At 38.1% G+C, this 23,861-nt stretch overlaps 1 protein-coding gene across 1 annotated transcript in view; it reads left to right on the top strand.

The window, feature by feature from the left end:
- The first annotated feature begins 3,443 nt into the window (after positions 1-3,443).
- Positions 3,444-23,861, top strand: part of LOC145987118 (sodium-coupled monocarboxylate transporter 1-like) — a 163,637-nt gene continuing 143,219 nt past the window's right edge. Inside the window, exon 1 of the mRNA XM_083121603.1 lies at positions 3,444-3,611. The gene's annotated coding sequence lies outside the window, so the exon portion shown is untranslated. The remainder of the gene's footprint in view (positions 3,612-23,861) is intronic.

Genomic DNA, 23,861 nt, shown 5'->3' on the forward strand with positions numbered 1-23,861 from the left:
ATATCCGTTTTCTTTTAGGTCTTCAAACTTCCTCTCGTACCATTCTCTTTCCATCACCACAATTGCTCCTCCTTTATCTGCCTGCTCTATCACCACATCATTTCTTGTCTTGATTTTCTTCATCCCATCCCTTTCTTTTTGACTTAAATTATCTACTTTTCCTTGTTTTCCCATTTATTTCTTCAGTATGGCTGTTGTTCTTCTTCTAATCTTGTATCTTTCTGGTTCTTCTTTTATATGGAGCACTGCTTCTTCAATGTCATATATAACTTCCTCATAATCTACATTTCTTTCTTTACCTTTGAAACCTCTCCCCAGGTTTTAAAAAAGCTTCATTTTCTTTTGTTAGGTTCACATTCCCTATTACCACAAAATTTTTTGTGTACGAAATTTTTTTACAATCCCCGGTTATACACTGCAGTAGATATACTGTATATGGTACTTCAATTCAGCAAAACAAGTTTTTCAAACCCTTTTTACTCACAATATATAAATATAATGATTTTTGACACTGTCAGTTTCAAAACATGTAAGAGTGTTTAGCAGACTTTTGAAAACCATGAAACACATTCGTTTGAACTATTCTTCACTAGTAAAGTGAAACGTTTCAAAATGCTTCCGATGCAATTCAATTTGCAACACACTAATCAGCATAACTTGCATTGCTCCAGCATGTGTTTTTGAGGCAAGAGAACTAAGCAGTCAAGATGTGATCAGCACCACGCTAACCAATTAGCCACGGGGTTGGCTTTTTTGTGTTTGTCAGTTCACCAAATTAATTTATTCGTCATTCAAGATCCAGCCAGAAGTAGAAAAAGGCTAGCACGAGGAACTTTACCTTTACCTTTCCTTATTAATTGAGAATAACAAAAATAATATCGATTATATTTTTACTACCACTACCTCTTAATCATTTTTACACCAACAACCTGATTCTAGTACACTCGCCTCAATTAGTACTCCGGCAGTTTTTTTCTTTACACAGCATATTTGCAGAAGATACAATTCAAAATACAAGTGTATCTAATACGCTGTATAACTAATGCCAAAAGAGGTTCGTGTGTGGATTTGGTCAGCATGAAATTCTTGGGTGATGATAAGTGAATAGTAAAGTGCCTGGATGTGTGACTGTGTCACACCACAGATTCTACGGGATGTGTCTCCCAAATAATCTGGTAAATTGTATTATGTATAAGTAAAATTGTTGGTGTATTATATACTCAGAGATAAAGACCCTTATCAGGCACGTATCTAGAAATATATTTGGGGGGGGATCCGAACCAAATGTCTCATAATAATAATAATAATAGTAGTACTGTTTAAACTAAAATAATTATAATTACTTTTAATGAATTAAATAGTATTGAAAAATATATTTTTATTACATGAATGGGTAAAAAGACGGTATAAGGATAGTGATGTAACAGCACGTATTTATTATCTAGCTTACGTGTAGTTAACCCTCGCATTACCAAGAGGGGTATTCTGACTACCCCAGGTTGATTTTTCCCTATACTAATTTTATCTGAAGAGCTACATACTTGTGGTTTCATGACTTCGTCCTAAAATGATTGTTATTGTATTTACGCTCGTAACTGACCCATTTTTTTGTTTTTATAGTTATTATTTACGGGATATATTGGTGGGGTTGTGAGACTATCCCGCTTGGTATGAAATGTCTTATCTTCTTAATTGTCAAAAATGAAGGTTTTACGAAATATGTCTCTCATTCATCTTCGTTATTTAATTTTTCCATTGTTGAGTTTTACCATACATCCATTGTTTAGCTCAAATAATATATATTGTTCTTTATTTTTTCAGATTACTAGCTATTATTGAGTTGAATTAGAGCACGCATACATGACAACGCTGCACTAGTGTCACCATACGGTGTTTACGTTCAGTTTAAATACTTTTAATAATTTGAAAAACTGAATTTCAATACTAAATAAAGCTATTCATTGAAAATAACAGAATCTAAAAACAAATATTACACTAAATCACAAAATTGTATTGGGGTAGTCAAAATAACCCGCTTGGTAAAATAAAGGTGTCGAATTATAGAGAATTGTGGCCCACATCAACTTTTATTTATACTGACGGGTCGATGTCTGCAGACGGTGTGGGATGCGCTTTTTACGTACCATCTCATAACATCGCTCGACAATTTTCCCTCCCATCCGATATGTCTATCTTCTCGGCGGAATGTTATGCTATCTATAAAGTATTACAATTCGCCCTGCAGTTACGACTCGATCATTCTTTAATTCTTACGGACGCATTGAGCGTACTTCAAACGTTAGCACGAACAGGTCGGGCAGCATATAAGTTAACGGTCTTTCCCTATCTTATTCTCCGAATCGTGCTAGACCTTCAACAACAGGGTCTGTCAGCGACGTTCACATATATTCACGCCCACAGTGACCTTAATAAATATCAAGATCGCTTTGATGTAATGGCTAAACAAGCAAGAACGAAAGAAACTGTTACCCCGATGCGCCTGCCGTACACTGACCTCCTCCCACGGGTAAAAATCAAAGTAGAACAACAATGGGACGATTGGTGCACCCAGCAACTCCTCAATACCAATACATATAGATGGCATGCACAAGTCGGCAACAAACGTCCTTGGCTTCAACACATTAACCTACCCCGTGCAGTTTTAGTGTTTACCATGAGAATGCGTACAGGTCACGTTGTCATACATCCCAGTTCATATACCGTGCCTGCAACTTCCTGTCAGTGTGGAGAACCTATACAATCAAACACACATTTGTTTTTACAATGCCCAATTCGACAACAACATCGCAATACTCTTTACAAACAGTTACAACGTGTGGATATCCCATTTCCGATGTCCCTTTCGACTCTACTCTACGAACCACGGTCTGACGTCATGTGGATATTGTACAGCTTTGCAAGGAAATACAACATTTTAACATAAACAAAACAGATACTTGGAATGTAAAAACAAACTTTCTCATAACAAACCAAGCCTGTGTTTACGCTTTAGAGACATGGTATCAGAAGAAGAGGAGTGGAAATCGTTAACAGACGATACGACGACGAAGAAAAGTTTTATTAATTTATAAGTCTAGTTCTTGAGCGAAGTGTACTGCTACCAAATAGGACCCCTGGCAAGAAATCGCTCATAGGCGGTGTGTGCCAAACAAAGAAGAAGGAAGGAACTTCAGGGTGGGCGATGCACCTTGCCCCCTCCGTAGGGCCCTATTGGATCCTCTTACATAAATTCTGACCTAGTGCCCTCTCCCAAGAAAGATTTCCGGAGATGCCCTTGACAGCGCCTATGCATTGGATTACAATAAGCGAAATTGCAGGTGGGTGGGGCAAGAGAAAGCAAGGAAGTGGAGGGAGAGTCAGGAGTCAATTTTGCTCATGGAAATCGCCTCGGGAAATCCCCTCTCCCACCTGTGACAAGCTGCCTCAGCCGTGCGTGCTTCGTGCAGTTCTCTTCCAGTACAGTGCTTCTGCTAGGGTCGATAAGGTTAGAGTGTTGACAGGGCGGTCGTTCGAGCTCCCATGGATTGAAGTAGGTGCCTATTTGCCTACCTGCAAGGGAATACATTCAATTGCTACTTCTCAACTACCAAGTAAGTAGTATTATGCTATGACTGAACATTAATTTTATAATGTCGTAAGATTGATTCACTAATTATTATTATTATAGGGCCTCCCCGAAGGCGTAGTGATAATGTTGTCGCCTTGTAATCAAGGTTCGGGTTCGATACCCGGTGGCGACACATGACACAGTGGTTCGGATCCCACTTTTAACTGTAGGTCCAGTCTCGATTAGCCTTTCTGTGCATAAACTAGACTTAAAACAACAAACCAACCAATCAATCATTTGGTTTATTTTACTTCGCATTTCTGTCTCTTTTGGCTAATCGCGAAGACGAGGATGAGTGATAAGAGCCTCCCCGACGGCTTAGTGGTAACATCCGGGTTCGAGACGGGACAGACTTTTTAAAATTCGAGACGGGACGAGACTGGCCACCAGTCTCGTCTCGTTTTCGAGACGAGACACGAGACGGGACGAGACGGCTCCTGAAAAGTCTCGTCTCGAAAAAATATAAACAAAATAACTAATCAATTGCAAATATTTATTTAATCGGAATAAAGCATTTTCTTTGGAAACCCAAAACAGCTTCTATTACAGGAATAGAGATCTGTAAGATTCCCCCTCGAAAAATCCTAATTCGTCACACGTTGTCAGTAACGAATTTGCAAAGACTTTAGCCTCGTGTCCCTGTATCTTCCTACTGAAATTTCCTCAGAATACCTTATATCTGGCAACTATCTGCTACCCCAAGAGCTCTCTTCCATTCATCCTTGAGCAAAACGATCCGGATGTAGTCACTGCCATTGTTTTCTACGGCCCTGTTCCAGCCATACTGGCGACAATCGTCATAAAATTTCTCGCCCAAACAGGCCCTTTTTTCATTTGCGACCCTCTTCTCAAAATCCACAGCAGCCTCAAGTGCTGGTTGCAAACTTCAAAGATTTCGCACTAAAAACCTAGGTAAAGATAAAGTTCCAAGTGCATATAACACAGTGCCATGAAGGCACATTTACGGGATGTCGGGGAAAGGTCATTTGGAGGCGAAGTGATCAGCATCACACTCCGGACGCTTTTGCCCTCCAGGATTGCCTCCATGCACCCATTGATATGAGGCTGTTGAGCCCCGGAGCTGCTTTATGCGGGGACAATGCGGATAATTCCGACCTTTATTCACCCACTCCGGGATTCGGACCCGGGTCTCCCGCCTGACAGTCAGACGTCCTAACATCTACACCACCGCGACTCTAAAAAGCTAGTGCAATTAGATACACTGCTTTGACGTAACGAACATAAAATTGCCTGAAGTCATAGGAGTAATAAGCGACATGCGACAGCAACAAGTGTCGCTTGGAAATGTACCCACAGTAATAAATGCAAAGTTCCGAACGGAAGCGACTAGACCGGCAAGCGGCACGTGTTGCTTTGTCGCTTGCGTATCGTTCGGACTGGGCCGTTTTTTAATAGCTTGCATTGTATCGCCTCTGTCTGTTGATAGTGAATTCACAGTGAAAGCTTGCTTATAGACTAAGGGAGATTTCACATCGAAGCGACACGCGACCCGTAACACGTGTCGCATCAGGATTTCACCAATCGAACGCAGGTTTGTGCGGCCTGCCATGCTCCTACGCTATGAAACATTGCTGTTCATTGGTTCGTTCCAAAGCAACATGTGTCGCTTGTCGCTCCGGTCTGAAATATCCCTAAAGGAGTGTGTCCCTTGTTGCTTTGGTGTGAAAACCATGTGTTGCTTGTCGCCTGTCGCTTCAATCTGAAAGCTATCTTGTAGAAATTTCACACTGAAGCGACAAGCGACACGTATAATTCCCTGCCAAGCGACAAGCGACACAATCTTCTTCAGTCTGAAGGAAAACATTCACCCCGCATCCGTGAACAACGGACCGAGGCTACAAGAGACACGTGCAGCTTTTCGTGTCTCTTCTGTTCGAAAGGTTGCATTGACTACGGAAAGTTCGCTTCCAAGCGACTCGTGACGACATCCAACTGATTACGATTAGTAATTGCGTTTATGGCATAGGATTGCATAAAAGACAGATTGGTAAGGCATGAAGAATTTGGAAGAAAGCCGTGTTGTGCTGGGTTAATGTAAGGGGATGTGAATTTCAGAAGTCTATTTTTTAGAATCTTTTCACAGACAATAGCAAGTGTGGAAAGGAGAGAAATGGGCCTGTAACATGTAATATCGTTTGCATTGCCAGATTTAAAAATAGGAATGATATTTGCTTTCTTCCATTGAGTGGGAAAGCAGCCTTCTGAGAAGCACCTATTGTATAACATTGCTAGAGGAGTAGCTAGTGAGTGAGCTGTTTTTTGAAGGAAAATAGTAGAAATATTGTCTGGTCCAGATGCTCGGTGAGAAGAAAAGGATGTAAGGAAGTGCAAGACTTCACTTGGTTCTGTAAAGACGGTAGAAAGAGAGTGACAGCAGATAGATTTGATAGGCGGGTGATCTAAAACATCATTCGAAACAAAATTATTTTGAAATGTTAGATTGAATAGTTCAGCTCTATCATTACCAACAGCTGAAATATCATTGTGTGTTGCTTCTAAAGGGATGCGCTTGGATTGTCCCCGTGAATTTATTAATGTCGAGAATCTCTTTGAATCAGTAAGGAGTTCGTTTGTGACTGTGTTGACATATTCTGTGTATTTCTGTTTCATAAGGTCTTTACTACGAGGGTCACTATTTATATTTTGAGCCTTGGCAACACTGATTGAAGTTAGGCGCAATTTGACGTTTGCACGGAATCGTCTGGCATTATTGACCATAACGTACTTCAAATGTTTTGTCAATAGCTTGATTTGTGTTGTTTATGTTGCCTTGGAGATTGCGCGAGAACAATAAAATGGAATTAACTCGTGAACATTTTCGTGCGATGATTTTTTACGATTTTCGACGTGGATTATCAAGACAAGAGTGCATCGATCAACTTACTTCCACATTTGGCGATGAAGCCCCATCCTTTGCCACTGTGAAACGCTGGTATAACGAATTTAATCGTGGCCGCCATTCGCTCACCGACGAGATTCGCGAAGGTCGTCCAAAATCAGTTGTTGTTCAAGAAAACATTGATGCTGTGCAAAACCTAATACTGCAACATCGTCATGTGACATACTGTGAGATTGAGGCAACCATAGGCATTAGTTCCACCAGAATATATAAAATATTACATGATCATTTAGCTGTGAGAAAGGTATGTTCTCGTTGGATCCCACACAATTTGACAAAAACTCAAAAAGACGCTCGCGTCAATTGGTGCAAACAAATGCTCAATAAATACAATCGTGGTGCTTCAAAAGACGTATATAAGATTGTAACAGGTGACGAATCATGGATATATGCATATGAGCCAGAACGTAAACAGCAGTCGACTGTATGGGTGTTTCAAGATGAACCCAATCCAACAAAAGTTGTTCGCGCTCGAAGCACATCGAAACAAATGGTCGCCTGTTTTTTTTCTTCGGGAAAACTGGTCATGTGGCAACTGTGCCTTTAGAGGAACGTAGAACGGTCAACTCTGAATGGTACACAACAATTTGTTTGCCAGAGGTCTTCGGTCAAATACGGAAAACAAACAAACGCCGTCGGATCATTCTTCAAGACAATGCCAGCTGTCACACATCTCGTCTAACAACCGACTTTATGAACAGTCAAAAAATCGAATTGATGGGTCATCCGCCGTACAGTCCTGATTTGGCACCCAATGACTTCTTGTTCCCGAATGTCAAGAATAAATTGCGTGGACAACGATTTTCGTCGGCGGAAGACGCCGTTGATGGGTTCAAAAAACATATTATGGAGGTGTCTCAAGAAGATTGGAAAAACTGCTTTGACAAATGGTTCGAACGAATGCAAAAGTGTATTGACCATAAAGGAGAATACTTCGAAAAACAGTAAAGCAGTTTTCAATGCCAAATTCCTGTTTTTTCATTGTTAGGCTCAAAATATAAATAGTGACCCTCGTATGCTTTCGAAGTGCTTTGAAAGTGTTGTGTGTACGATGGATAAAGAGTGGATGGGAGCTAGAAAAGCAAGGCAGATTCTATATATTATCTAGCTATTGATAATCAACAAACTTTATTTGATATACTCATGTTCTTATGATTAAGGAATCATATTTATTGTCACTATAGCTACAGTGAGCAAGGTGATTACAGGTTTAACGAATTTTCGAGAATAATATTTGTGATGTCTCCCAGTTATAACTTTTGTTGGCATAATATCCTGCATTACTTTCACGAGACGGGACAAACGAATATTTTCGAGACGAGACAAGAGACGAGACAGCATTCGAGACAGACCAAAGTCTCGTCTCTTTTCGTGGGCAACACTAATGGGGGCCTCACATTCTCACCCAGGGCCCCGCGATATGTTGCTATGCCACTGGAAACTGAATTCGTTGCCCAGATCATAATATCTTTTGTTTTGCTGCCAGTAGGCATAACTGCAAAATGTATTTCCGTCCGCTGAAGGTCACTTCGTGCAACTTTCACCAATTTAATTTATCGCCGATCGAGGAAGGAACATATTTTTCAGAAGCCTCCAAATGACGTCAAGAAGGAAAACTAGTAATTAAAAGCCTTTAGTTGGGGAAAGTAGCGGAACTCTTATGTTTTGATACCTTGGAAAAGATTACACTGGTAAACACACATTTTATTGCCAATGAAATAAATTATAGTCATTTTAGGGTATCTTTGCCATTGTGATTTCGAATATGATATCAGTTTTTCTACATTGGCTCTAGTTTTTGAGTAATGGCTGTCCTTTAAAAAACATAAAAAAACATGAAATCTCATTGTTAATCACTCTTAATGATGAGAAAAACGTTGTTTCTGAGATTTTCTTATGTGTAGGGTGTCGGAACAATCACGTTGAAGATCCCAGCAATAGTCTGCCACACTAGTGACGATTAGGTACCAAAACGGGAAGGGGGCAGGTGCAAGGACAGTACAGTCTCCCTTAGTAGACATGGCTTATCATTAAGAGACCATAGTGCGGAGGCAAAAAGTGGGTGGTAAACAGGGACGTAGCTAGGTTGATCAGTTTGGGGGGCCCAAACGTAAGATATTTTTCTATCAAACTATTATAAATTAACAAACTATCTATGCACCATAGAGGCCTATACTGCACTGTAAAAAAAAATACACTTTCTGCACATTTTTGGAACACTTCCTAGAAACTACTTTTGATCACTTCTTGTACACATTAAATGTGCACAAGAAGTGTACAGGAAGTGCTTCAATAGTGTACAGGAAGTGCTTCAAAAGTGTACAGGAAGTGTACAAAAAGTGCAGCAAAAGAAGTGTACAGGAAGTGTGCAAGAAGTGCTTCCAATGTAAATGTGTCCCAAAAGTGTGTAAGAAGTGTGCTGCAGAAACTACTTTTGATCACTTCTGGTACACTTTACACATTTGGAACACTTGTGAAAATACTTGAGCGACACTTTCAGAACACATTGAAAGCACTTCTTGCACACATGAGATATATCGCAATTCAGTACTCATACTTAGTTTCTAGAATAAAAATACAGTTGAGTCACATTGAACTTGACAATTGAAGGAGGAAAAAGCAACAACTTTCACACAGAACTCAAAGTGTGTCAATTGACACACAAAAGTGCGTAATTTTTTTGACTCCAATGACACCTTAAAAATGCATCAAACTGAAAGATGCACCTAAATGCATCGAAATAAATGTGTCAAATGACACATTAAAGTGGATATTTCGGTTGATGCACCTAAACGTGTCGTTGGAGTCAAAAAATTTGATGCATCTTTAGTGTGTAGAGTGACACATTGAAATGCATCAATTTTTTTCTTTTCTTGCATACCTGCAAGGGAAAAGTTCCAATACATTTCTCCACTGTAAAAAAATTTCACTTTTCAAACACTCTCTTGAAGCACTTCACATTTAATATGCTTCAGAAGTGTTGTATATGCTGAAAAAGTGATGGAAAGGAATATTGTCAATATTATATATTCTGCAAGTGTGTTAAGTGCATTCTAGAAATTATTTTATCATTTATAGTACACTTCCCACATTTAGAACATGCTGAAAACACTTCTTAATACACAACGAAATAATTTATCAGTACTGTAATATTTTAGGCGGAGGGAGCTTAGTGTAAATTTCTCTAGTGCAGGGTAATGGGGGTGCTAAGCTACATTTAATTAAAAAATTGAGCTTGTTCACATTTGTGCATATATAAACACACCTTTCTGCTTCAAAGTGGCATGGCCTTGTGAGTTCATGGTTGGTTATATGTGCAAATTTTGAATTGAATATTGAAACTGAAATGACACTTTCAGGAGATATTGAAAATAACTTTTGCACAAAATGAGAGATCATAGCTGAAAAAAGAAAGTAAATAAATTTTTCTTCTCATTTAATCTACATGTTTATGCCTTATCGTGTATACATGCAGATTAACAATCACAAGAATAAACCAAATAGGAAAAAAATTCAATTATGAACAAAAAATAAATGATGCAGGAGTAAAGAAGCATTGTCATTAAACAGAAAAAAATCAACAACCTGTAACCTAAAATGAATATAAAACACAGAAACACTATGAATACCATTTTCAATCACCACACCATTGTTGCTAATGAACAATAAGAGAAACTTAGGTGCAATTCATAGTAACAAATGATACAGAAAATCCTGACACAGAACATTTATTGTTTGTCACAGATACACTGGTACTTAATGCATAGTCTGATTTTAATCCTTGAACTTCTCACATAAGATAGATGACTTGAGGTGACAGTCTGTCTTTATGGCCTAATAGTATACATATACTGGACTAATACCATACATGTAGCACAACTTTTGGGGTAGTCTAATTCAAAACTATAGTATATGTCAACAAGTGCATAGATAAATGTTCGTAAAGTGGCACACTGCACTTTCTAGCATCTGCAGCTACCGGGACAACATTCCTTCCACTAATAGTGCCAGATAGGGTGCTTCTTTCTCAAAATCTTTTGTTACCAAATGGTGATAATTCCTGAAAATAAATGAAGCATGCATAAATATCATATTTTTTTCTTGAATTTAATTACAAAACATCACATTTATTCCTGATCAAGTATTATCCAATTAAAACAATCTCTCTTTCGCAATGAGACTTAACTATGCATCAACCCACAAAAAAAGATAAAAATACATGGTAGAACAATGCCCTCAAATGGCTGTTGTACACTGACATTAAATTTGACTTATTTAATATCTGCCATGACCCAAGAACACAATGCTTTGACATTCAAGCAGATCCCTGTACCAATTTGCTTCCCTTTTACCTACACTAAATTCCATGACTCCACATCCCTTTGAGGGGTCAAGGCCTGCCAGACAGACAGCTTTTCATTGGATAATATGTGCTTAACGCATTGTGTACCATCAGCACTGTTACTGGTGTTCAAGCTCACACTATTTTATTTATTGCATGTAGCTCCCCAACTGTTATGATATTGGGTTAATACAGAACTTTGGAACTCCAAAGAGTTCAAACCAAGAACCACTCATATTAAAGACAACAACAGTAACCAAGAATTCAGCTCTTCTATTTTACTAATGACTACAAAATATTTAGAATCCAACTTGTCAACTTCTAAACCTTTAGTATATTACTTTCACTGTTCCTCCCCTCAACTACAGCAATTAAAGTTTGTATGCGCTTACCTTTGATGCATGAAGACGGGTACACAAAAATACTCCTATACAGGCCAGACTTGAACCCGAAACTCATCACAAGAGCACTTTCTCCTTTATGTTGCATGTCTTTGCACAGGGCCAAGAAAATATTGATGTGAACTTACTGTAAAACAAAACAAATACCATATTTACTGGTATGAAACAGAGAACATTCAAGGTTTATTTAAATTAGCACTGGGAAAATATTACCATACCCAGGTGGTGTAAATATAATAGCAATAATATTCTTTGTAAAACTATAGAGGAGACAGATTCTGAAATATACTTATAAGCCAAAACAAAATGATTAAAGATATAGCATACTCAATTTAGTTCATTTATATTACTTTTCTGTTCATAAACGTTTATCCTATACATAAAAAATTGATTTAAAAAATACAAGACTAATTTTTCCTGTTTATATCATATAATATGAATGTGAAACAGTCAACACTTTATCACAGAGGAACATTACTTGGAGCTTTGAAAATATAATAATTAGGAACTTATGTGAGACTAAAACAGATGGAGAGAATGCATGGTTTTAAATTATGTAATTTGTATATGAATTACAATTGGAAACTCTTCATAACTTATGCCCGACCCTGTGGCCGAGTGGTTAGCACATCGAGCTGCGACGCCAAGGGTCCCGGGTTCGAATCCCGGTCGGGCTTGGTTGTTTGTGAATGTCCATTCATCAATTTCATCATTTCATCACTCATCCCCATCTTCGCAAATTAGCCAAGAGGCACAAAACGCGAAGTAAAATAAACTAAATCAATCAATCTTCATAACTTATCTCTCTTTTCTTCTCTTCCCTCCCCCTCTCACTCTTTTCTCCTTCCCATCCCACCACCTCTCTTTCCCTCACAAAAGGATAGAAAATTTGAGAGGGAGAGAGAAAGGCAGACTGAGGGCTCACTCTATCACTCTCCTCTTCTCTCTCACTCTTTTCTTCCTTCTCTCTTTCCTTTTTCTGTTCCTTCAGAGAAAGGATGACTGTCTCACACACATATTTCTCTGTCTGTCTCCCTCTAGGAGAGAAGAAAAATGGAAGAAATGCAGTGAGAGAGAAAGGGAAGATGACACACACATACACACATATTTCTCTCTCTCTAAATGAGACACACACTCTCATACATATGTGTGTGTGTTGGAGAGAAGAAAAATGATAAATCCAGTGAGAGACACAGAGAGCGAGAGAGATATAAAGGAGAAGAGGGAATAAAAGACATGAGTGAGGGAAGGAGTCTATTTCCCTCTGACAAAGAGAGAGGCTGAATAGAGAAAGCAAGTGGAAAGAAAAGAGAAAAGAAAGGATGAAACAAAAAGAAAAACAAATAAGAGGAGAAAGAGTTCTCTCTGCTCCTCTACCACTTTCCATGACTAAATGTCATTGTAATAATTAAATTTCCAAGTCTTTGATGTGCATAAAAGTTTGTATGTTAACAGAAAAAAATACCATTCCATATATCAAGCAATTAAGAAAGTGAAAGAGAATATACATGACTGTTTCTCGTGTTGGCCATTATTTTTGTATAGTTAAGTTACTTAAAATAATTTATCACTTGCACAAAAAAATATTTAGAGTGGTGTATTCTGGATTTTCCATCTGTGGATGACAGTTTGTATTTAAAGGTGGTAGGAAAAATTTAGAGCCAAAATTACTTTATGACTTAAAAATGCATATTCCACATGTCATTAGGATAATAGGCATTGCTACAGACACTTTTGAAAGGAAGCATAAAAAGAGGTAATATGCACAAATAGATAAAATAAAATAAAAGAGACAAGATATAGTTATTGCACATTAAGCAGTATAAAAGCAAAATTAAACAGCAAAATTGACATGATATCCTTATCTATAACATCTATGAGTATAAAAATAATTTTCTACAAGAGAATTCCACTACTGAAAGAGAGAGAGACAGACAGACAGACTACAAACCTTAACAGTTAAGCATATTGAATTAACCTAAGTCTCATTTATAAAGCTGGTATCAAAGGTATGAGGGGGTTAAGATCTGATCATTATGTCATCCAATAAGAAGCTATTCAGATTGTGAATGATGTTATGAGTTATCAGGATTTTCGAAAGGAGGAGGGGTACATATGCTTATTTTTATTAATGAGCCCTCAATTTGCTATTTTTTCTGCCTTTGATGTTTTTTTTCAACATTTTTTAAGGAATACTGAGCAAAAGAGGTGGTTATAAGTTGTGACCCCCACCAACCCCCTTTTGATATGCCACATTGATGTTGCGTCAAGCAGTTTAATAAATCTGAGCCTTAAATGTACCTAATGTTGAAGCGAAGGAAATATATTCTGAAGACAGTTTAAATTAATTCAACTTTGACTTCTTCTATTTATATTTGTTAACTCGCAAGTCCAAATTTCAAACAGGAGGAATACTTTTATCATGGTAAATTGTCTACGGAAAGTGAGATTTCTTATCACTGATTGATTTGGAAATGCAAATATTCATGTTTCAGATAACAATATGTAACACACACTTACCTTTTGCATCCTTGGTGGGTAGATATCCACAATAAGCACAGAATAATCCTTCTTCAGTCGAATCATATGCCTCACAATTCTCTGCACGACAATAGCTTCTGAATATTTCTCTCTTGTCTTCATGACAGGAACAATAGGTGCCTTAAGAATAATAATAAAAGAAACTTTTGCATGAGAACTAGTGATATCAAAACAAAATACTAGTTGAGTATATCAATTTAATGGCACAGTTAAGAATAATGAACAACAGACAAGTAGCATTTAAAAATATTTTTTTTATAAAGTCCTAGGATGATCATTTCATTCTTATTACTAAGATGAGTGATATATATTTTTTTTATTGTTTAAAGTGATGTTAGTATGGAATGTTAATTCGATATTATCCATTGTCAAGTTCTTGAAACTACACTGGATATGGAAAATATCCAATTAATATTGCGTGCTAATGTGGCGCGCCCAAGGAGAGTTATTGGTGGGGGTTATAACCCCCTTTCGCCTGCACTTTAAAAAAAAAAGAAGAACGCCAGACGTACGAAAAGATGGCAAAATGAGGACGGACCACAAAAGAAAGTGCGCACGCCACTGATAGAACCATTGTCTAGCATTCATGGATTTTTTAATATAATATTTCTTATCTTTCACATATATAAGGTTAAGATATTCTAGATTTTTATTACGCCTACTCCTCTTTTCTAAAAGAAAAAAAATAACATCCAGAATGTGTAAATGTCTCTCGTTCGTTTCCATATTTCTTTCCCCTCTCTCGCTTCCCTATTTCTCTCTCTCTCCCATGTACTCGTATTTTTTCTCTTTACCCCCTCCCTCGGTTCTTGTATTCCTCTCCCCCATCCTCTTCGGTGTATGTCTATGTATCTCTTCTCTTTCCTTCACTCTCTGTCCGGTTCTTCAATTCTCTTCCTTTCTCATATTCTCTGCCGCTTCTTTCATCTATTTTTTCTCTCCTTTAAAGCACTTCTTTCTTATGATGACATGCGAACATGATGTAAATATTTCCAACATCTCCACATAAGAAAAAGTGTTTTAAAAGAAATATAAGAAAGGGAGATGGAAGAAGCGGCAGAGAATGTGAGAAAGGAATAGAATTAAAGAGTCAGACAGAGAATGAAGGAAAGAGAAAAGAGACAGATAAAGATAAAGGAGCGAGTCGGGCACACACACACACGGTGAAGAGAGAGAGGAGGAGAAGAGAATTGTTTGAATTGTTGGTTTTAACTACACTTTTTGTACAAATAGGTTGGTCGGAACGGACCTATAGTTTAAAGCGTGATCCCAATCACTGCGCAATGTGTCTGCAGCAGGTATCGAACCCGAGATCCTTTGATTACAAGCCAATGACGTAATCAGCCATCGGGAGGGAGACCGAGGGCAAGAGAGGAAAGAGGCCGAGTCAGAGACAGGCGGGCGAGAGAGAAATAGAGAAACACAAGAGAGATAAAGCAATAGAAAAACGAGCGAAATAGAGAAGCAAGAATTGGAGAGAATGATATATATATCTCTGTGGAGATAGTAAAGAGAGAGAGAAAGAGGAACAAGTAGAAAAGAACAAACAGAAATAGAAAAAGACAGAGAAAGAAATATAAAAATGGAGAAAGAAATAGATGAGAGAGAGAGAGAGAGAAATATAGAAGCAAAGCAAGCGAAAAGAGGCAGGCAAGGAAGAGGAATAATAACAGAGAGAGAGAGAGAATAAAGAAGAAACAGGCCGAAAATGTGAGGGTAAACATAGGGAAATGAATGCTCGAAAACAGAGGAAATAAACAGGAAGGAAGAGATACTAAAATGAGAAATGAAGATGGGAAGCTTTAACGGAAAAGAAATTGACAAAAACGTTACAAACAAAAGGGAGAGAGGAATGAGAAGGCAGTTTTTTTATTCCAAAAAAGAGAATGAGGGGTCAAGTCACCGCGAGAGAGAAAAAGTGTGCTTTCTGCCATTTTCAAATTTTATATGCCTGTATATTTGCTTCACGGCAATGGAATTGTCCGCAATGACAAAAATAAATGAAATAGGCAGAGAACAAAAGCAAGGAAGCATTGAACTCTCACCTAACACATAACTTAGTTCTTGCAACTATTTAGATAACAACGCAGCTTAATGTGAAACTATTATGACAGTAGCGTACGCAGGATTTCATCAAGGGGGGTGTTCTTTCGAAAACTTTCTACAAATTCACATTACCATTGTTTTATTATACTTTAATAATAATAATAATAATAATAAATTAATTAATAATTCTTATAATTAATTAATTAGTTAAATTACTACTAATAATTACTACTAATGCAGCTGCTATTTATGAAAGAAATATAACAAAATTTCACATCACCTGCAAAAATAGTTCGAGATCGAGAATCTTTGGGGCCCGCCACACCACTACGTGTGCCTTCATGGCACGTTGCTATATGTACGGGGGAATCTACATTACCTTTACCTATGGAACTCGCCCAGGATGATGATGAAGCGCGAGAATACATGTTGCTAAATTCCATTGAGTCTATGTTTTCGTTGAAAAGTAAGTTTATAGACATTCCAACACATTTATCACTTCTAGGTGATTCACAAAGCACTTCTTCAACATTATTTAATGATGTGGATGTAGACTCAGCATCACTTGAGGAGTTCACAAGGGGATGTGAAATCAGTACCGGGAAGAATGTTTGCAATAAGGTCGGCAGACTCGGCACACTGCGACGAAGCAAGGAATTTTCACAATTCTCGCACGTCACTGCGCGACTTTTTGCAAAAAAAAAAATAATTGCAAAATTGAACTTTGCGTCCGCTTAGATTGTGTTTGGAATGTTGTGTTTTTCTTCATGCTGCATGGGAATAATAATTCAAATTATTATTATTACTGTCGCAGATCTTTGACTGGGATAAATTAGCCATTTTTAATTTTTTTCTACAACAATTTCCATAACATTTCAAAAGCTCAAGGGGGGGGGGGTTAAACCCGGTAACCCCCCTTGCGTACGCCACTGTATTATGGTATGGTAAATAATGAGCCCTGAAGCTAATCTCCCATTTTGGTGTAATCGTTGGGTCTGACCAGGTTCTTTCCTTTATTCGCGCGTTTATAATTAGGCAGTTAAATCAGAATTTCAGCGAACAAAGAAACATATAAAATGAAATTGTAGAAAACATGCATAAATACTTACTTTTCTTACTCCGAAAATCTGTGGTGGTAGTTCGTTCTCTCCTGAATCTGCACAGAACTACAATACACAGTACACAATGCGAAATGAAGCACTACTGAAACACGTGTCGCGAGAAGACGCCAACCAAGCGAAATGCTTCCGGCGATTGCGAAAGTTGTCTTCAACCCCTCACGCCTCTCAAGATGTACCGTTACGGTGGTGAGTCATGAGGGGTTGTTTGTCCAGAATTTTTCAGTAGCGAGCAGGTGGAAGAGTAAGAATAAACTTAGAACCAAAATAACCATAAGTTGGGACTCTGGGAAAAATTTCCTGTTTTGATTTTATTTTTGTTATTTAGCTTCGTATCACTTCCACTTTTGGCTAATCGCGACGATGAGGATGAGTGATGAAATTGATGAAGAGACACGCACCCATCTCCAGTCCGGGATTCGATCTCGGGACCACTTTCGTCGTAGCTCGATGTGGTCTTTCATATCTGTGCATCGTTAAAAAGAATAAAAAGACAAATAACTATTCGGAACAAATGACAATTGAAATTTGGTTAAAATGTGCGGCTTATATTCGGGCCAATACGGTATACCTATAAAAAGAAGCGAGGCGAATCCAGTTTCTATCTAATGAACGTACGGTAGTCTATACTTGTTAACAACTCCAAAGTATATTCAATTCAATGTCAATTTTATTGTTTGTAAGGTAATGATAATAACCAGCGCTCTTTTCCTGGTATATTTTAAAATTTATAAACATGCCGCAATATTTTCAATAGTTCTTACGATGAACACAAGAACAAACAGATGTCAAGTGTACCGAAACCTTTCTTCCCAATAATAGAACATTGATAACAACGCTAATAACACGGAAATTTTAACTTTCTATGGCTGAAGGGCAATAGGTCAAATCTTACTCTTAAAATCCTGTGCTTAAAATAATAATTTAATAATCGGGTCGTACATCTCTGCTACACTTAACGTTCCCTAACATTTTTATCGAAGAGAGTTCACCAAAAATGACAAAACGGGTATTATTTTTACAGTGTACAAACAATGTACCAATAATAAAATATTAGTGGCTTGTACGTACATGCATGGGTGGCACCAATTGTGATGTGACATTTTATATGTGTTACTGCTTTATATAATGAAATTGATTTATGTTCATAAGATATTAATTTGTCAAAAAAGTATAAAATGACAATCGATATGACCAACAACACAAAATGAAATCATGTGCTACAAAGTGTACAAGAAGTGTACAGACTTACTTTAAACAAAAGTGTACAGAAAGCGTTGAAGAAGTGCGCACAACTTTGAATGTGTCCCCAAAGTGTGCAACAAGTGTACAAAATTTCGTCATTTCGGGTCGCACACATCTAGAACACTTTAAGTACACTTTTGCAACACCTTCAGTACACATCTTGTGCATATTATATGCAAGAAAGTGTACAAGAAGTGTATTTTTTTTTTACAGTGTGTGTGTGTGTGTATATATATATAGTCTTGGAAATGAACAAGGGCCTCCCCGATGACGCATGGTAGCATCGTCGCCTTGTATTCAAAGGGTTCCGGGTTCGATACCCGGCGGAAGCACATAGTGGTTCGGATCCCACTTTATACTGTAGGACCAGTCCCGAATATCCTCAATGTGCATAAAGTGAACTTAAAACACCAACTCAATCAATCAATAAATTGGAAAGGAACGTCATTTTGTTCTGTAGCCCCCAACAGTCTACGGATATAGATTCACTAAATCCACAGCCATTATTCGGAAAACTAAATGCAGAATGAACTCATTAACTTAATGGCTGATACACCAGGAACAATGTTATTAGTCTTTAGATTTGTAAATTCGCTCGAAGAAAATTGAGAATTATGTAAAACCCTTTTCCGTGGTTTTAGATGCTGGAACCAGGTTTTACAAGTATTGACAACAATGCAAATATGAATTGTGTGCGTAATGAGTTTAAGCTAGGCATCTCATGTATATAGTTTGTACCGGAATCGAATTCGGTATATCTTAGTTCAAGGCGACCGCGTTAAACACTATTCTATAGAGCGGGCCGGAGTCTTCTATGGCATCTGATTGTTCACTTCCAGAATGATGACGATAAGAAATTTTATGCACACGTCTAATTCCTTAAAATTAATCTTATTTGTGTATGGAAAACTGAATATATGATGACACTGGATAAAACAAAGTTCCACACGCTCAAATGATTACGTTCTCGTCTTTGGTTCGACAGGTTCAAAAAGGGGTCCCGGGTTCGATTCCCGATGGAGGCACAGAGTGGTTCGGATCCCACTTTAAACTGTAGCTCCAGTCCCGATTAGCCTTACTGTGCATAAAGTGGACTTGAAACACCAGTTCAATCAATCAATCAATCGAAAGGTTCAAGGTTCGATCACTGGTGGTCAGGCCGGTAGCCAGAATTTGATTTTGGAAGTGGTTTATCCCTTGTCGGCAGCCGCCACCTAAAGGCGAAGATGTTGGGGGGAGGGGTAAATGCGCTGAAGATGAATTTCTCGGTATATTGCAACTTCCCATATACAAGATGTTTAATCATGTTAATGAAGTAAATTTAATTACTACCATACATTATTAAAATCAGATATTTGTAAGATTTTGGGAAAGGACTGCAGCCCCCGAACCCCTTCCCCAGGTACAGTCATGTTAGAAAAATTTGTCGCGTGGAATTTTTCTAAGTCGAACGTCTTACCAAATTATGTTAGTAGCTCTGCAACAAGGAAGTGTTGTGAAATATACAATCCTCCAATCAGAGTAAAGTTCCCTTTGGAGGAGCAAGAGTTGTGCCTCACGGTCTTCTTCACCGGAAGTTCAACCAACGCAACATTTTCAAACATGACATAAAGTCCCCATTGGTCAAATATTGTTTTAATAACTCAAATCAGCAGAAAGATTGTGCAAAATTTTACATTGCCGCTTTAATTCCATTTAATCGTTTCAAATTAGTATTAACTTGTCCCATTTATAGTTCACGAACTAAATATATGTATTCATGTATGTGTTTGACAATACCGTAATACATCACTCATTAGAACAGTTTTCACATTGTTTCCACTACGTGAGATGATATTTAATTTACATTTACGATAAAATAGTGGTTTGCATGTAAAAACAGTTTTCATTAATTGATTTAGAGATGCATTTTTATTTGTTGAGTTATGATTAAGTTAATTCGTTATTTTTCGAGAAAAGAGAACCACAGCTGAAAGAAAATACACAAATTGTATTATTGAGGTCAAGAGTTAGTCTTAACATCACTTTTTGCACACATAGGCTAATCACGACTCGGGATACATTTAAATTGGAATCTGCAACATTAGGCGACCTGACTGGAACTCGGAAAATGGCACACTGATGACAAGACGTCGATACATTATACCACTGTGCTCTGGCGAACGCCTTTAATAAAAAGGGGTTGTGTAAGTGGAAGAGGGGTGTCGGAAAGTAGAAAATAAATAGTATTTTTTTGTATTGAATTTTTTATTTATACACATACTACAACCCTAAGAAAAGATTTAGTTTGATACATGTGTGTGTGTGGGGGGGGGGGGGAGGTGGAAAGAGAGGGACAGAAAGATATTGGGACAGATAGGATGAAGAGGTGATTATTTTAGTTGTAGAAAATGTTTTACTTGACGTTCAGTAATAAAAACAATCAAAAATGACTATTTTATAAATACCATATTTAATGCAAATTTATTTTAGAAATGAGGGGGGGGGGGCGAGAAGCTGTTTGTTTAACTTCAGTGCAGGATAACAAGGGGTTTCGGGTCGAATACCCGGTGGAGACGCATAGTCGTTCGTATCTCACTTTAAACTGTAGGTCCAGGTCCGATTAGCCTATCTGTGCATAAAATGAACTTAGAATTCAGTAGGAAAATAACGTCGATCTAGAATTTTGGATTTTAGATGCGTTGAGACCACTAAAATTACCAATTCTTATAATAAGAAACCTGTCCTCATTTTTCAATTTTGAGAGAGAGTTAATTGTATAATCTTTCGTTGTTAATTCGAAAGAAGACTAATTCAAATAGTAACAATGGGGAACGAATTAAGCTTACGAAAAGTTTTTACAACCTTGGGGATTTGAACCTACGACCAATTGAGTGACAACCCAGTGCGATAACCACTATCCCACGAGTTCGTTCTTTCATACGGCATGATTATAAGGGACGAATTCGTTAAATGTGAATTAGAAATATTATCCCCAGCCGCCTCTTTATAAACAACACACTCAAACGCCCTTTTGCAACAAATTAAAGAAAGGTGGTAAAAATGTCACAAAACATTTAAGCAATATCTACTATATGTACGTCGAAGTCGTTTTACATGGAGAGGCTACAGCTTTCAAAATTGAGGTTGTGGTTGTGACTGTAATTGTAGGATACCCCATAGCTATTGATAAGTCAAGGCTCTAGTGTGCACTAGGTTGGTTAATTTGTAGCGACGTGCTTAGGAATTTGTAAAGAGGTATGTGTTTAATTTAGTCAGTGCTTAATTTTAATATCAGCTGGGTGTACGAAGGGTTACGAATTTCACCTATATCTCGCTGTCCATTTCATTTTCTCACTTAGGATCTAATTAGTATTGCAGGAGTCATACTGAAAAAAATCAGGTGACAATGACGAGAAATTAGCTTTACCGAAGGAATAGTTTTCATATTTTATAACCCAAGGCGCGACACGCCTCGAAGGGTCTTGGCCTATCTCCCGACTACCAGTCTTCCTCCCACAATCCTACCTAGAGGTGTGGAGATCTTCAACTGGTAACGAGGTGACGTGGGTCAGTACGTCGAACCCTCAGCCGTTATAGAATATATCTAAAACCGGGTTGCACCAGTCACTCGCAGCTCCCCAATTTCCTCACGATGGTGGGTTGCCACCGGTCCTATACACAGGTCGAGAACAGAGTCCGACTCGAACCCATGCCGTCCCACAGTCGGAGTCCAAATCACAGGGCTTTAGACCGCACCGCCACGGAGGAGGAGAGTTTTCATATCTTGTTTCTTATAAATGTCGACAATACATTAATTCTATTACGCACCAAAAATTAGTGAAAAAAATAGCCGTTTCTATGAGATTCGAACCTTCAATCTTCACTCAACTAGGTCGCTATTTTTAACAATTTCCCACTTTCTCACTCAAAAAGCTTCGTTGTAAACTTTATTAACCTATCTGCTGTCTATCACCAATTTATTGTACAACCTGGAATAGATTTTGATATCTGCAATTTAGAACTAGACTTTTGTGGTAAGTAATTCTCAACCGTCTACTATCCCTCGTTAACACAAACTCGCTTAAGACGAACACTCGGTTAACATGAACAAAATGTTGGTCCCGGCAAGGTATAGAAAGTTTTATCGGTTAACGCGAATTTCGGTTACAATGAATTACGAACTGGTTTTTAGTCCGTTGCGTCATTAGATCTCATTTAACACGAACTTTCAAAGTTTTTCATATTTTTTTTCTGTTGTTCCTCTGTCTTTCCTCTGATAGGTATGTAAGAAATCGTTCAACAATCTCTATCATCTTGTCAACAATCAACTTATACAGTATTGTAACCAACAGATTCAGATTAACAATGTGTTCAAATGTGTTTTTTCTATTCTTTAAAACGTAGCCAGTACGAGTAACATCAAGTTGCAAGCAGTATGACTAGAGTCATGGCCAAGAGGAAGCAGACAGGCATAGATCTGCAAACAAAACTGAAAATCCCCGGTTAGCACGAATTCTTTTAACACGAACTCATGATTTTTCGGTCCCTTGGGACTCGTATTAACGAGGGTTTACTGTATAATAAATAAATCAAGGTCTAAATATCTCATATTTTGTAAATGCGAAATGTCATTGTTACATTTTACAAACGATTTCTCATTCCACCGTTAGTTCCAGATTTAGCCACAGCTAATTAAATTTGTGTTTGGCGCTTTACTGAGGTGAATGTGACGTTTTATACTATATTTGCACTCTGGAAACCAGCGTGAAACGTGTTTCCCACATTTGCAAGGTCAGGTGAACCCTTATCAGTTGTATTGGATGCCTGTGAAAATGTTACTTCATACGTCATGGGGCTGTGGTGGATTTCTTCCCCTTCACCTTTTACCTTGAACGGTAGTAATCAATGACTGGGCGCTTCGAAACAATCACAGAAAAGCAGACTGTCTTGTAAATCGAATGTCATATATTATTTCGAGCTCCTAGGTTTTGGAAAGTGAAATAAAATAAAGGTATGTAACATAAATTCATATTGGTTAGCTTCTTTGGGTATTATTCCATGTCACTTTTCTACTTACTCCTCTCAAACTTTTGTCTACTGTTTTCAGTAGATCAATAGGTGTTTTGAAACATCTACAAGGGTTGGATAAAAAGTAATGGCAACACTGGTATAATTGGTACTTGACTGTATTGGCAGAGGAGCATGTGTTATATTCCTTCAATGTAATCATCGCCCCCCATCTCTACGACCTTCTGCCACACGTATGGAAGGCGTCGTACACCGTCAGCGCGTCCATCTTTATCGATGTCCCGCAGTGACCGCCCTATAGCACGTATGATGGCTTCGCGCGTGTCGTAGTGCTTCACGCCGAATGGTTCCTTCATTTTGGCAAAAAGGTCGTAATCACACGGTCTCATATACCGGTGAATACTGCGGATGTTCCAGTACCTCCCACTACCAGTTATGCAGGAGCACCGTTACAGTGTTCGCAGTGTGACACCTTGCATTGTCAAGCATGATGATGGGACACCGTGCCAGAACTTGCCGTCGCTTCCTTCTTAATGCGAGACGAAGGTGGTGTTCCAAGAAGGTGCAGTATTAAGCTGCGTTGACCGTCTGCCTGAGAGACGTTGTTCTT

Source organism: Lepisma saccharinum, chromosome 4, assembly GCF_977018435.1.
Source record: "Lepisma saccharinum chromosome 4, izLepSacc3.1, whole genome shotgun sequence".
In the NCBI taxonomy this organism is placed as follows: Eukaryota; Metazoa; Arthropoda; class Insecta; order Zygentoma; family Lepismatidae; genus Lepisma; species Lepisma saccharinum.